The following is a 16,035-nucleotide window of genomic DNA, read 5'->3' as shown; positions in this document are numbered from 1 at the left end:
GAGAGCGAGGGACAGGGAGCGAGGCACAGGGAGCGAGGGACAGAGAGCGAGGGACAGGGAGCGAGGGACAGGGAGCGAGGCACAGGGAGTGAGGGACAGAGAGCGAGGGACAGGGAGCGAGGGACAGAGAGCGAGGGACAGGGAGCGAGGGACAGAGAGCGAGGGACAGGGAGCGAGGGACAGAGAGCGAGGGACAGGGAGCGAGGCACAGGGAGCGAGGGACAGGGAGCGAGGGAGAGGGAACGAGGCACAAGGAGCGAGGCACAGGGAGTGAGGGACAGGGAGAGGCACAGGGAACGAGGGACAGGGAGCGAGGCACAGGGAACGAGGGACAGGAAGGAGGGACAGGGAGTGAGGGACAGGGGACGAGGGACAGAGAGCGAGGGACAGGGGACGAGGCACAGGGAGTGAGGAACAGGGAGCAAGAGACAGAGAGCAAGGGAGAGGGAGCAATAGACAGGGAGCGAGGCACAGGGAACGAGGGAGAGGGAGCGAGGCACAGGGAGCGAGGGACAGGTGGCGAGGGATCGGGAGCAAGGGGCAGGTGGTGAGGGACCGGGAGCGAGGGACAGGGAGCTAGAGACAGGGAGCGAGGGAGAGGGAGAGGTACAGGGAGAGGTACAGGGAACGAGGGACAGGGAGCGAGGGACAGAGAGCAAGGCACAGGGAGCGAGGGACAGAGAGCGAGGGACAGGGAGCGAGGGACAGGGAGCGAGGGACAGGGAGAGGTACAGGGAATGAGGGACAGGGAGCGAGGGACAGGGAGAGGTACAGGGAACGAGGGACAGGGAGCGAGGCACAGGGAGCGAGGGACAGAGAGCGAGGGACAGGGAACAAGGGACAGGGAGCGAAGGACAGAGAGCGAGGGACAGGGAGCGAGGCACAGGGAGCGAGGGACAGAGAGCGAGGGACAGGGAGCGAGGGACAGGGAGCGAGGGACAGAGAGCGAGGGACAGGGAACAAGGGACAGGGAGCGAAGGACAGAGAGCGAGGGACAGGGAGCGAGGCACAGGGAGCGAGGGACAGAGAGCGAGGGACAGGGAGCGAGGGACAGGGAGCGAGGGACAGAGAGCGAGGGACAGGGAGCGAGGCACAGGGAGCGAGGCCCAGGGAGCGAGGGACAGGGAGCGAGGGACAGGGAGAGGTACAGGGAACGAGGGACAGGGAGCGAGGGACAGGGAGAGGTACAGGGAACGAGGGACAGGGAGCGAGGCACAGGGAGCGAGGGACAGAGAGCGAGGGACAGGGAACGAGGGACAGGGAGCGAGGGACAGGGAATGAGGGACAGGGAGCGAGGCACAGGGAACGAGGGACAGAGAGCGAGGGACAGGGAGCGAGGGACAGAGAGCGAGGGACAGTGAGCGAGGTACAGGGAGCGAGGGACAGGGAGAGGTACAGGGAGAGGTACAGGGAACGAGGGACAGGGAGCGAGGGACAGAGAGCAAGGCACAGGGAGCGAGGGACAGAGAGCGAGGGACAGGGAGCGAGGGACAGGGAGCGAGGGACAGGGAGAGGTACAGGGAATGAGGGACAGGGAGCGAGGGACAGGGAGAGGTACAGGGAACGAGGGACAGGGAGCGAGGCACAGGGAGCGAGGGACAGAGAGCGAGGGACAGGGAACAAGGGACAGGGAGCGAAGGACAGAGAGCGAGGGACAGGGAGCGAGGCACAGGGAGCGAGGGACAGAGAGCGAGGGACAGGGAGCGAGGGACAGGGAGCGAGGGACAGAGAGCGAGGGACAGGGAACAAGGGACAGGGAGCGAAGGACAGAGAGCGAGGGACAGGGAGCGAGGCACAGGGAGCGAGGGACAGAGAGCGAGGGACAGGGAGCGAGGGACAGGGAGCGAGGGACAGAGAGCGAGGGACAGGGAGCGAGGCACAGGGAGCGAGGGACAGAGAGCGAGGGACAGGGAGCGAGGGACAGGGGACGAGGCACAGGGAGTGAGGAACAGGGAGCAAGAGACAGAGAGCAAGGGAGAGGGAGCAATAGACAGGGAGCGAGGCACAGGGAACGAGGGAGAGGGAGCGAGGCACAGGGAGCGAGGGACAGGTGGCGAGGGATCGGGAGCAAGGGGCAGGTGGTGAGGGACCGGGAGCGAGGGACAGGGAGCGAGAGACAGGGAGCGAGGGAGAGGGAGCGAGAGACAGGGAGCGAGGGACAGGGAGCGAGAGACAGGGGTCGAGGGAGAGAGAACGAGGCACAGGGAGCGAGGGAGAGGGAACAAGGCACAAGGAGCGAGGGAGTGGGAACGAGGCACAGGGAGTGAGGGACAGGGAGAGGCACAGGGAGCGAGGGACAGGGAGCAAAGGACAGGGAGAGGCACAGGGAGCGAGGGACAGGATGCGAGGGACAGGGAGCGAGGCACAGGGAGCGAGGCACAGGGAGCGAGGGACAGAGAGCGAGGGACAGGGAGCGAGGGACAGAGAGCGAGGGACAGGGAGCGAGGCACAGGGAGCGAGGGACAGGGAGCGAGGCACAGGGAGTGAGGGACAGGGAGTGAGGGACAGGGAATGAGGGACAGGGAGCGAGGCACAGGGAACGAGGGACAGAGAGCGAGGGACAGGGAGCGAGGGACAGAGAGCGAGGGACAGGGAGCGAGGTACAGGGAGCGAGGGACAGGGAGAGGTACAGGGAGAGGTACAGGGAACGAGGGACAGGGAACGAGGGACAGAGAGCAAGGCACAGGGAGCGAGGGACAGAGAGCGAGGGACAGGGAGCGAGGGACAGGGAGCGAGGGACAGGGAGAGGTACAGGGAACGAGGGACAGGGAGCGAGGGACAGGGAGAGGTACAGGGAACGAGGGACAGGGAGCGAGGCACAGGGAGCGAGGGACAGAGAGCGAGGGACAGGGAACGAGGGACAGGAAGCGAAGGACAGAGAGCGAGGGACAGGGAGCGAGGCACAGGGAGCGAGGGACAGAGAGCGAGGGACAGGGAGCGAGGGACAGAGAGCGAGGGACAGGGAGCGAGGGACAGAGAGCGAGGGACAGGGAGCGAGGGACAGAGAGCGAGGGACAGGGAGCGAGGCACAGGGAGCGAGGGACAGGGAGCGAGGGAGAGGGAACGAGGCACAAGGAGCGAGGCACAGGGAGTGAGGGACAGGGAGTGGCACAGGGAACGAGGGACAGGGAGCGAGGCACAGGGAACGAGGGACAGGGAGCGAGGGACAGGGAGCGACGGACAGAGAGCGAGGGACAGGGAGCGAGGTACAGGGAGCGAGGGAGAGGGAGAGGTACAGGGAGAGGTACAGGGAACGAGGGACAGGAGCGAGGCACAGGGAACGAGGGACAGAGAGCGAGGCACAGGTAGCGAGGGACAGAGAGCGAAGGACAGAGAGCGAGGGACAGGGAACGAGGGACAGGGAGAGGCACGGGGAGCGAGGGACAGGATGCGAGGGACAGGGAGAGGCACAGGGATTGAGGGACAGGGAGCGAGGGACAGGGAGAGGCACAGGGAGAGAGGGACAGGGAGCGAGGGACATGGAGCGAGGGACAGGGAGTGAGGCACAGGGGGTGAGGCACAGGGAGCGAGGCCCAGGGAGCGAGGGACAGCGAGCGAGGGACAGGGAGAGGTACAGGGAACGAGGGACAGGGAGCGAGGGACAGGGAGAGGTACAGGGAACGAGGGACAGGGAGCGAGGCACAGGGAGCGAGGGACAGAGAGCGAGGGACAGGGAACGAGGGACAGGGAGCGAGGGACAGGGAATGAGGGACAGGGAGCGAGGCACAGGGAACGAGGGACAGAGAGCGAGGGACAGGGAGCGAGGGACAGAGAGCGAGGGACAGGGAGCGAGGTACAGGGAGCGAGGGACAGGGAGAGGTACAGGGAGAGGTACAGGGAACGAGGGACAGGGAGCGAGGGACAGAGAGCAAGGCACAGGGAGCGAGGGACAGAGAGCGAGGGACAGGGAGCGAGGGACAGGGAGCGAGGGACAGGGAGAGGTACAGGGAATGAGGGACAGGGAGCGAGGGACAGGGAGAGATACAGGGAACGAGGGACAGGGAGCGAGGCACAGGGAGCGAGGGACAGAGAGCGAGGGACAGGGAACGAGGGACAGGGAGCGAAGGACAGAGAGCGAGGGACAGGGAGTGAGGCACAGGGAGCGAGGGACAGAGAGCGAGGGACAGGGAGCGAGGGACAGGGAGCGAGGGACAGAGAGCGAGGGACAGGGAGCGAGGCACAGGGAGCGAGGGACAGAGAGCGAGGGACAGGGAGCGAGGGACAGGGAGCGAGGCACAGGGAGCGAGGGACAGAGAGCGATGGACAGGGAGCGAGGGACAGAGAGCGAGGGACAGGGAGCGAGGGACAGAGAGCGAGGGACAGGGAGCGAGGGACAGAGAGCGAGGGACAGGGAGCGAGGCACAGGGAGCGAGGGACAGGGAGCGAGGGAGAGGGAACGAGGCACAAGGAGCGAGGCACAGGGAGTGAGGGACAGGGAGAGGCACAGGGAACGAGGGACAGGGAGCGAGGCACAGGGAACGAGGGACAGGGAGCGAGGGACAGGGAGCGACGGACAGAGAGCGAGGGACAGGGAGCGAGGTACAGGGAGCGAGGGAGAGGGAGAGGTACAGGGAGAGGTACAGGGAACGAGGGACAGGAGCGAGGCACAGGGAACGAGGGACAGAGAGCGAGGCACAGGTAGCGAGGGACAGAGAGCGAAGGACAGAGAGCGAGGGACAGGGAACGAGGGACAGGGAGAGGCACGGGGAGCGAGGGACAGGATGCGAGGGACAGGGAGAGGCACAGGGATTGAGGGACAGGGAGCGAGGGACAGGGAGAGGCACAGGGAGAGAGGGACAGGGAGCGAGGGACATGGAGCGAGGGACAGGGAGTGAGGCACAGGGGGTGAGGCACAGGGAGCGAGGCCCAGGGAGCGAGGGACAGGGAGCGAGGGACAGGGAGAGGTACAGGGAACGAGGGACAGGGAGCGAGGGACAGGGAGAGGTACAGGGAACGAGGGACAGGGAGCGAGGCACAGGGAGCGAGGGACAGAGAGCGAGGGACAGGGAACGAGGGACAGGGAGCGAGGGACAGAGAGCGAGGGACAGGGAGCGAGGCACAGGGAGCGAGGGACAGAGAGCGAGGGACAGGGAGCGAGGGACAGAGAGCGAGGGACAGGGAGCGAGGGACAGAGAGCGAGGGACAGGGAGCGAGGGACAGAGAGCGAGGGACAGGGAGCGAGGCACAGGGAGCGAGGGACAGGGAGCTAGGGAGAGGGAACGAGGCACAAGGAGCGAGGTACAGGGAGTGAGGGACAGGGAGAGGCACAGGGAACGAGGGACAGGGAGCGAGGCACAGGGAACGAGGGACAGGGAGCGAGGGACAGGGAGCGAGGGACAGAGAGCGAGGGACAGGGAGCGAGGTACAGGGAGCGAGGGACAGGGAGAGGTACAGGGAGAGGTACAGGGAACGAGGGACAGGAGCGAGGCACAGGGAACGAGGGACAGAGAGCGAGGCACAGGTAGCGAGGGACAGAGAGCGAGGGACAGGGAGCGAGGTACAGGGAGCGAGGGACAGGGAGAGGTACAGGGAACGAGGGACAGGGAGCGAGGGACAGGGAGAGGTACAGGGAACGAGGGACAGGGAGCGAGGCACAGGGAGCGAGGCACAGGGAGCGAGGGACAGGGAGAGGTACAGGGAATGAGGGACAGGGAGCGAGGCACAGGGAGCGAAGGACAGAGAGCGAGGGACAGGGAACGAGGGACAGGGAGAGGCACAGGGAGCGAGGGACAGGATGCGAGGGACAGGGAGAGGTACAGGGAGTGAGGGACAGGGAGCGAGGGACAGGGAGAGGCACAGGGAGAGAGGGACAGGGAGCGAGGGACATGGAGCGAGGGACAGGGAGTGAGGCACAGGGGGTGAGGCACAGGGAGCGAGGCCCAGGGAGCGAGGCACAGGGAGCGAGGGACCGGGAGCAAGGGACAGGTGGTGAGGGACCGGGAGCGAGGGACAGGGAGCGAGAGACAGGGAGCGAGGGAGAGGGAGCGAGAGACAGGGAGCGAGGGACAGGGAGCGAGAGACAGGGATCGAGGGAGAGAGAACGAGGCACAGGGAGCGAGGGAGAGGGAACGAGGCACAAGGAGCGAGGGAGAGGGAACGAGGCACAGGGAGTGAGGGACAGGGAGAGGCACAGGGAGCAAGGGACAGGGAGCAAAGGACAGGGAGAGGCACAGGGAGCGAGGGACAGAGAGCGAGGGACAGGGAGCGAAGGACAGAGAGCGAGGGACAGGGAATGAGGGACAGGGAGCGAGGCACAGGGAGCGAGGGACAGAGAGCGAGGGACAGGGAACGAGGGACAGGGAGCGAGGCACAGGGAGCGAGGGACAGAGAGCGAGGGACAGGGAACGAGGGACAGGGAGCGAGGCACAGGGAGCGAGGGACAGAGAGCGAGGGACCGGGAGCGAGGGACAGGGAGCGAGAGACAGGGAGTGAGGGAGAGGGAGCGAGAGACAGGGAGCGAGAGACAGGGAGCAAGAGACAGGGACCGAGGGAGAGAGAACGAGGCACAGGGAGCGAGGGAGAGGGAACGAGGCACAAGGAGCGAGGGAGAGGGAACGAGTCACAGGGAGTGAGGGACAGGGAGAGGCACAGGGAGCGAGGGACAGGGAGCAAAGGACAGGGAGAGGCACAGGGAGCGAGGGACAGGATGCGAGGGACAGGGAGAGGCACAGGGAGCGAGGGACAGGGAGCGAGGGACAGGGAGAGGCACAGGGAGAGAGGGACAGGGAGCAAGGGACATGGAGCAAGGGACAGGGAGTGAGGCACAGGGGGTGAGGCACAGGGAGCGAGGCCCAGGGAGCGAGGCACAGGGAGCGAGGGACCGGGAGAAAGGGACAGGTGGTGAGGGACAGGGAGCGAGAGACAGGGATCGAGGGAGAGAGAACGAGGCACAGGGAGCGAGGGAGAGGGAACGAGGCACAAGGAGCGAGCGAGAGGGAACGAGGCACAGGGAGTGAGGGACAGGGAGAGGCACAGGGAACGAGGGACAGGGAGCGAGGCACAGGGAGCGAGAGACAGAGAGCAAGGGACAGGGAACCAGGGACTGGGAGCGAGGCACAGGGAGCGAGGGACAGAGAGCGAGGGACAGGGAACGAGGGACAGGGAGCGAGGCACAGGGAGCGAGGGACAGAGAGCGAGGGACAGAGAGCGAGGGACTGGGAGCGAGGCACAGGGAGCGAGGGACAGAGAGCGAGGGACAGGGGGCGAGGCACAGGGAGTGAGGCACAGGGAGCGAGAGACACAGAGCAAGGGAGAGGGAGCAATAGACAGGGAGCGAGGCACAGGGAACGAGGGAGTGGGAGCGAGGCACAGGGAGAGGCACAGGAAGCGAAGGACAGGGAGCGAGGCACAGGGAGCGAGGGACAGGGAGAGGCACAGGGAGCGAGGGATAGGTGGCGAGGGACCGGGAGCGAGGCACAGGGAGCGAGGCACAGGGAGCGAGGCACAGGGAGCGAGGGACAGAGAGCGAGGGACAGGGGACGAGGGACAGAGAGCGAGGGACAGGGGACGAGGCACAGGGAGTGAGGAACAGGGAGCAAGAGACAGAGAGCAAGGGAGAGGGAGCAATAGACAGGGAGCGAGGCACAGGGAACGAGGGAGAGGGAGCGAGGCACAGGGAGTGAGGGACAGGTGGCGAGGGATCGGGAGCAAGGGGCAGGTGGTGAGGGACCGGGAGCGAGGGACAGGGAGCGAGAGACAGGGATCGAGGGAGAGAGAACGAGACACAGGGAGCGAGGGAGAGGGAACGAGGCACAAGGAGCGAGGGAGAGGGAACGAGGCACAGGGAGTGAGGGACAGGGAGAGGCACAGGGAGCGAGGGACAGGGAGCAAAGGACAGGGAGAGGCACAGGGAGCGAGGGACAGGATGCAAGGGACAGGGAGAGGCACAGGGAGCGAGGGACAGGGAGCGAGGCACAAGGAACGAGGCACAGGGAACGAGGGACAGGGAGAGGCACAGGGAGCAAGGGACAGGGAGCGAGGGACAGGGAGAGGCACAGGGAGAGAGGGACAGGGAGCAAGGGACATGGAGCGAGGGACAGGGAGTGAGGCCCAGGGAGCGAGGCACAGGGAGCGAGGGACTGGGAGCGAGGGACAGGGAGTGAGGCACAGGGAGTGGGGCACAGAGAGCGAGGCACAGAGAGAGGGACAGGGAGTGAGGGACAGAGAGAGGCACAGGGAGCAAGGGACAGGGAGCGAGGGACAGGGAGAGGCACAGGGAGCGAGGGACAGGGAGCGAGGGACATGGAGTGAGGGACAGGAAGTGAGGCACAGGGAGTGAGGCACAGGGAGCGAGGCCCAGGGAGCGAGGCACATGGAGCGAGGGACCGGGAGTGAGGGACAGGGAGTGAGGCACAGGGAGTGGGGCACAGAGAGCGAGGCACAGGGAGAGGGACAGGGAGCGAGGGACAGAGAGAGGCACAGGGAGAGGGACAGGGAGCGAGGGACAGGGAGAGGCACAGGGAGCGAGGGACAGGGAGCGAGGGACATGGAGTGAGGGACAGGGAGTGAGGCACAGGGAGTGAGGGTCAGGGAGTGAGACCCAGGGAGTGAGGGTCAGGGAGCGAGGCCCAGGGAGCGAGGGACAGGGAGCGAGGGACAGAGAGAGGCACAGGGAGCGAAGCACAGGGAGAGAGGGACAGGGAGCGAGGCAGCAAAATGTGGCCAGAGGAAGAAGGCACCACAGGGCAGGCAACAGGAGGCCTTACCCTCCCGGGTATTCCGGCAGCAGTTCTCCTACATCACTTTCACTGAGGAGCAGTGTGCGAAGGCTGCGATTCAGCAAGGATCTGGTCACAGAGCTCTGCCTTCTGCTGTAACCAGACCCCGATCCTCAGACCAGGGTGAGGACGGCTCTCTCAGTGGCAGTCAAGGTCACCATCGCGCTCAATTTCTACACCAATGGATCTTTCCAGTGTGCAACAGGAGACATCTCCAACACCTCTCAGTTTGGCGTCCATTGCTCCATCCGTGAGGTCACAGATGCTCTGTGCAGAACGAGGAGGGCATCTCCTTCCCCATGAGCAGAGAGAAACAGCTCGAGCGGCATGTGGCCTTGCCAGGATAGCGGGTTTCCCCACGGTGCACGACAGCACTGACAGCACCCACGTCGTTTTGAGGGCACCACATCACAATCCTGAGATCCTCCATAACGATGTTAGCGTTAGTGTTTTCTTAGAAGAATCACTCAACACTCAGAGTCGGTTCCAATGCTGATGCGGCCTTTATTACACTTAGCGGGGAGGAAATCACAAGACTGAGTCCAGGCTTCTCTCCACAGAACAAAGGGTTACATGCACCTTTATATGTTTCACAACAGTTACAAACAGTTTACTACAGCTACACAGCCCATCACGGCTGGACACAAGCCAATCACAACGATTATAGATTACATATAGGTTCTTTTACCCAATAGAATTCCCCTTATGTCTCAGGAACCATATGTTCGGTTATTGTCAGCTTGGGCTGATCGATGGCTTTATTACGGGAGATAGGTTCTCTCCCTAGTTCTTTCATCTGGGAGAAATAATTGGTTTATAACCTTGTTGACAGGAGATGGTTTCCCTCTTATCTTTCTTCCTGGGGAATTAATTGGTTTATGACCTTGTTCACAGGAGATGGTTCTCTCCTCATTATTCTTATCCTGCATCCAAGGCATTCCTATAGTGGGCCTCACAGGGTTATTGCTCGGTCATTGAACATTCAACAGTTCACAGCTTGACTACCTGATTTCCCATCATGCCTGGGCAGCCATTTTATGTGTGGCCACTTTAAACTTATATGCGGTTAGATATATCTAGCAGGTGCCTAATGCCTAGTATTCTGGTATATTCTAAAGGTGCCTACCTCCTACAACAACGGCAAAGGCTCCCACTCATTGAATGTACAGCTGGTGTGTGACCACACACGCAGAATCCTCACCGTCAATGCCCGCTATCCTGGCAGCAGCCATGAAGCCTTCATCCTGAGCCAGACCGGTGTGCCAGCTCTCTTCCAGCCACCACATGAAGCTCGCGGCTGGTTGCTCATGTAAATTCCTGGGTTCTTTTACCTCAATCTGGTTCAGTAAAATTACTGAGTCGAATACCTCTTGTGCTTTGAACAAAGCAGTCTTTATTACCGGCCAGTAAGACCTATCAGACAGAAGATATACTCTCTGGATAGAGCGTACACACTCCCTACGGATAGGTGAAGTTACATCGTAAAGCGTTAACAGTTATACAGTTTTGAAATCAGATAACAAAATACAAATGGATTGACAGTCTAACTCAGCCACTCATTAGTCAATCTATATGAGATGTTTTTCTTGAAAGCTCAAGCATTGCCTCTAAATGTTCCAATCTAGTGGTGTGACTATTAGCTGAGACCTTGCAATTCTGCAGATTTATTTCATGTTACAATAAGATGTTATTGGCAGGATTAGTGACTTGAAACCTTGAGAAAGACTGTTAGCTATGCTGATGTTGCACTATTTGCAATCTGACATTCTCCCAGCTATTCTTCCATGGCTTATACATTTTCATATATCCCGTTTACTTTACTGTCCTTAATTCCATATATTCCGTTCAGATATCCACATCCCTCCTTTTATCATTCTATGATAACATTTAGGATCATTCTAGGAGTATTGCATTGTTGAGTAGTTCTCTAGTTTGTTGGATCATAACCCGGGAACCCTTGACCACAAGAGGGTCTGCTAACCTTGTCATCATTACTTTACAGCAGAGGTTAAGGCAACCAACAATCAAACAGCAGGTAATTATTACGATGAGAACAATTGCCCCATGTATTAGATAGGATCTCCAAGATCCACCCAGAAACCAATCAAACCTGCTAAGTTCTTTTGCTGGTGTGGATAACTTTTTCACCTCCCTCCTTATGTGATCGGCAAGGTGGGTTATGTTTTCTGAACTATCAGGAATGTAAGTGCAACATTCAGATCCTATCAGGGCACATGTTCCCCCTTTCTCAGCTAACAGGTAATCGAGGGCCATTCGGTTTTGTAATGCTACGGTCCTTATCGCTACCATTTCAGCTGTGATGCCCTCCAGAGCCTCAGCAGTGCGGTTAGCTACCTGTTCCAATATCGTTTCTTTGAATCCATCTAACAGTCTCAGTTAGGGTCAGGGGAACGGTGCGCAAAGGAATTCCCCCTTTGGAATGTATAGGGATATGTGAACACACCCAGCATCTAGTGAAGCGCCCTTTTTCCGCATAAACGTAAGACATATACAAAAAGGTGTTTACATGGAGCTCTCGCCTTTGTCTTCCTTCCCGTGCGCCAAAACTGTCATATCAACACTATTATGCAGACAGTGGCATACAGACACAGTCTCATCTTATAAATAGTCCAATTATTTAGCTGATAAAAAGAGTTCTGTTTTCCCGTTTCCCTTTTTCAGGTCTCCGTCAGTGTATTTGGCTGTCTTACGGGTAAAAGTTCAAACTGATCCTCCTTCAACTGCCTTGTTCAGCTATGGGGAAGAGGAGATCTGGAACAGAAACAGGAATTAGACTAACCAGCAAAATTTGTTTAAGTGGTGATGAGCTTGCAGTGGTGCAGGTGAACCCAGGCACTTTTCCCCTCAACCTTGGCTGCAGTGGGGGTAGTGAGTGACACCTGAAAAGGCCCCTCCCATTGTGGCTCTAATCCCTTCCGAATCCATACTTCCCTGGTGCCACGAGGGACAATTCGGGTAAAACTGGGAGGTCGAGGTGAGCATCTTGAACCTGGTTGTGAACTAGTCGCAGAGCCTGAGTCAGAGAAAGAACATAGGTGGTCATCAGTCTAGCTGAGATCTCATATCTAGGAACAATTTCCCTCATTAACACCTTAACAACAGTCTGAGTCTTATTGTCCAGGTTAGGGTAGGCTTCAATCCATCTGCTAAACACATCTACTATTACTAACACATATTTGTAACACTGAACTTTTTGCAACTCAATGTAGTCCAACTGAAATGTCTCAAAGGGACCTTCGGGTAGGGGCTTTTTACCCCAATCACAGGGGACTCCCTTCCCTGGATTATGTTGCTGGCCAACCAGGCAACGACTACTGATGTTCTGGGTGAGCGCCTGGAGTCTAGGGTGCCACCAAGTAGCCAAAAGCGTATCACTTGTTGCCCTTGCTCCACAATGAGTAGCAAAATGCAGACATTCTATAACCCATGAGGCCAACTCGTCAGACATGCAAGTCTGTTCCGCGGGAGTGGTCCAGAGTTTAGAAACATTGTCATAAGTACATGCATAATATTTCCACAACAGTTTATCTTTTTCAGGAGCGTCCTCCTGTGCTTTTATAACATCTTGGATGGTTGGCATTGGTTTTTCCGAGGCTAACTTATCCTTCGCAGGATTTTTAGTCTGACTCATAATTTTGGGCACTACCATCTGTTGGTCACGAGAGGCCTGTTTGACCTCTTGGTCAGGACAACGATTCCCTATATCAACCAGAGAATTTCCGGTAGCATGGGCGGTACATTTGACAATGGCAATGCGTTTGGGGAACATGAGGGCTTGCAACAAATCAGATACTAACTGTTTATGAGATATCTCATTCCCCTGTGAGGTTAGGAATCCCCTATTTTTCCATAATTGTCCGAAATCATGGGCCACCCCAAAGGCATACCTAGAGTCGGTATAGATATTGACTTTGAGATCTTTGGCCAAGATACAGGCTCGGGTGAGGGCGAATAGTTCAGCTTGTTGAGCAGAATAGGCGGTTTCAAAGCAGCAGATTCCAAGACCTGATTCTCCTGGTTTGCTATGGCATATCCTGAGATTCGTGTATCTTCTGGATTAATAGAAGTACTTCCGTCAACATACATAAACAATCATGACTGGGTTCTTCCTCATCTTGGGGTGGCTCAGTAAGAATACAGTCGGGATCTTCCATCAACTAAATCTTCCCTGACTGATGTGGCCTCTTAAATTAAAGATAAGCAATCATGACTGGGTTCTTCCTCATCTTGGGGTGGCTCAGTAAGAAAACAGGCCGGATTAATTGCAGTACAGTGCCGAAAGGTCAGTTTAGGATTGCCTGTGATTTCAGTGGGTTCTGTCGGATAGAGGGCCAGTCCACATTGCCCTGCACTGGGATCTCAATTAATGGGAGTATAACCCACTTGGGAGGGGTCCTCTGCCCACACATGAGGATCCACATAGTCAGGTATGTCCGAGCCAGTATGATGCTGTAGAGTCGTTAAGACCTTCTCGGGGTCCCCATGAAATTGGACTGTTCGGCCATGTTTTACGATTTGCACATCCCGGCTGGTAGGGTCAGCCTCATCTATGGCCTTGCGTACCATAACTCCCAAATCTTTAGCATGGTGAGGGGCTAATACTTCACGAGCAATATGCGGTGCCATTGTTAGGGGCTATTTCCACAGATTCTTATCCACTTCCACAAAATCTGCCTCTCTTTCCAGTCCAGTCACTCTAGCCCTTAATAGAATTCCCTTCACTTCCCCTTCGTGATCCTGATAAAAGTGCTGCAGGTCCTGATTCTTTCCACTGGGATCGTATGCTAGGGTCACGTGATAGGGTGCCTGCGGCAGGTCCAGAGACCAACACTGAGGGGTTCTAGTGGTATAATACTGCCGCTTAAGGGTTTCCTGTTTTACAATAATCCCATCATCTCCACACTCCAAATGCAACTGGAATTTGCAAAGGAGGTCTCTAGCCATCAAGTTACAGTCCAGATTGGTTGTGATAACAACTCGATGTTCCACCGATTCTTCCTGGTAACCCATTTTAACCGGTTCTGACACTGGGAATGTCGAGATTTGTCCCAAAGTTCCTGTGTTTCAGTAGAGGCAGGGAGTTTAAGCTTTGATTGTACAGAAGACATGAAGGCTCCCGTATCTATCAAAAAGGGTTGCCACTCATTCAGAATGGGTTCGTCGTCCGGGGAGGATCCCTGCACAATCAAGCTGTGTAGTCAATTGGGGGACAAGTGACCAAAGGGGTTGTTCTGGGAGAAGTTAGTGTAAAATCCTCCTCTCCCCCCTTGCCCCCCCCTCCTCTTCCTCTTCCATGCTGACGGTAGGGGCAATTTTTATTCCAATGTCCTTCCTGCCCACAATTAAAACAGTCAATTCCTCTTACCCAGTCCCGGCCTCTTCCCATACCATGCCGGGGACAATAGGGAGGTTTATTAGCAGGGCTCGGGCCGTTTGGTTGTTTAGTATAACCGTATCCTTGCTTATCCATCCAATCCTGTATGCAACACTACGGTTCTATTGATCCTTCCTCCCGAGATGGCTCTTCCTTTCTAGTCACGTATTCAGTCTTGACCCGGGTTGGGGGCGCACCTCCCCCCTCCCCTTTCTTTTCCTGCCAATAATATCTAACTGTCCTCTCCATCTGTTCGGATAGCGTGAGCAATCAAATAGTTGTTTGAAGATCACAGACATCTATAGAGAGGTGGTCTGCAGCTTGTTGTGCATCAGGGTTTGGCATTGGTCTGACAGGGAATTGGTGTTGGAACTTTGGGATCTTGGAAATCATTTCTAGATCGGAGGATGTTTCGGAGCTGTCTGACTGCTTGACAGTTCTGCGTCTCGATCGGCGGGGGTGTTTGCTATGTCTTTCACAACTTGGACTGGTAGATTGACTAGAAGATTTACGGGACTGTTTGTGATGTCGAGATATAGTTCTGCCCTTTCGAGTGTGAGATCTGGTCCTTTCGGCTATATTGCTTGTAAACTGGGGATCCGAATCGCTATCAGAGGATGAGGAGTCAGTTTGGGTTTGTTGCTTTGGTGATATGTGGTTGTTCCTAACTCTTTTTGCCGGAGTGTAAGGTGGAGGGTGTTGGGAAGAGGACTGGAGCAAGAGGCCAGGGGGTGCGGGAGGCGCCGTTGGGCGCTGAGTCAGTGGCCACTCATCAATTTCATCATCAGTCTCGGTTAACACAATGCCAGCCATTTTAACTCGTAGTTGATCAATACCTTTCTCAGAGGTCCCAGAGGATCTCTTAGTAAGTTTCTCGTGCGCACATTCTTTTTTTTTTAAAGACATCTACAGTTTTAACATGTGTTCCCTCTGTCAATGCAAGTCCTAATTTAATAGCATTTGTTTGCCAACTTGACAGAAGTGATGCATCTTTTAATTAATTTTTTTTTTAACAATCCCTGTGCTTTTTTTTACTACCTCTACGCTTTTAGTGCCACCTAGAGGCCATTGATCATCTCCCAATAATTTGTTCAGGGCTCCTGATAATTTTCTAAAGTCTTCAGCTCTTTCAGGGAATTCGTCACTTAACTTTTGTAGCGGACTATCCGCATCCGTTGTTTTATCCAACTGATTACCCATTTTCACACTGCCCCTCGTATTACCGTGCCGTTGCGCGTTCGTGTCGTCGTGCAATTTAAACAAACTTAAAAATAGACACAGACTTTACAGAAACTAACACTGACTTTAACTAACTCCAAATAAACAAACTTTATTAATGCTAACACTTACCCGTGTCGCCGCGCGGTTCGCGTCGCCGCGCGATTTAGGATACTTAAAACTCCCACGTCGCCCCGCAGTTCACGTCGCCGTGCAATCCGCGTTGCCTCGCAGTTCACGTCGCCACGCAATCCGCGTCGACCTGTGGCTCGCGTCACCGCGCGAGTTAAGATACTTAAAACTTAAAAAGATAAACAAGGACTTCTAACACTTACCCACGTCGCCGCGCGGTTCACGTCGCCGCGCGATTTCAATACAAGATAGACAAAGACTTCTAACACTTACCCGCGTCGCCGCGCGGTTCGCGTCGCCGCGCGATTTCAATACTTAAAACTCTAAACACTTAAGACTTACAAAGACTTACTGACACTAGCACTGACTTTCGCGATTCGCGTTGCTGCGCCTCTGCGTCACTACGCGTCGGCGTCACTGCGCGTCTACGTCACTGCGCATTTGTGTCACTACGCGTTAGTGTCGCTGCGTGTTCGCTTCACTGCGCATTCGCTTCCCTGCACGTTCGCTTCGGCCTTTCTCCTCTCGGTTAGGGCTTTGCAGCCCACCTCAACAAGGGACATGATCTTGTCA

The sequence above is a fragment of the Pristiophorus japonicus genome, chromosome 6 (assembly GCF_044704955.1).
Source record: "Pristiophorus japonicus isolate sPriJap1 chromosome 6, sPriJap1.hap1, whole genome shotgun sequence".
In the NCBI taxonomy this organism is placed as follows: domain Eukaryota; kingdom Metazoa; phylum Chordata; class Chondrichthyes; family Pristiophoridae; genus Pristiophorus; species Pristiophorus japonicus.
This window is presented reverse-complemented; position numbering follows the sequence as displayed.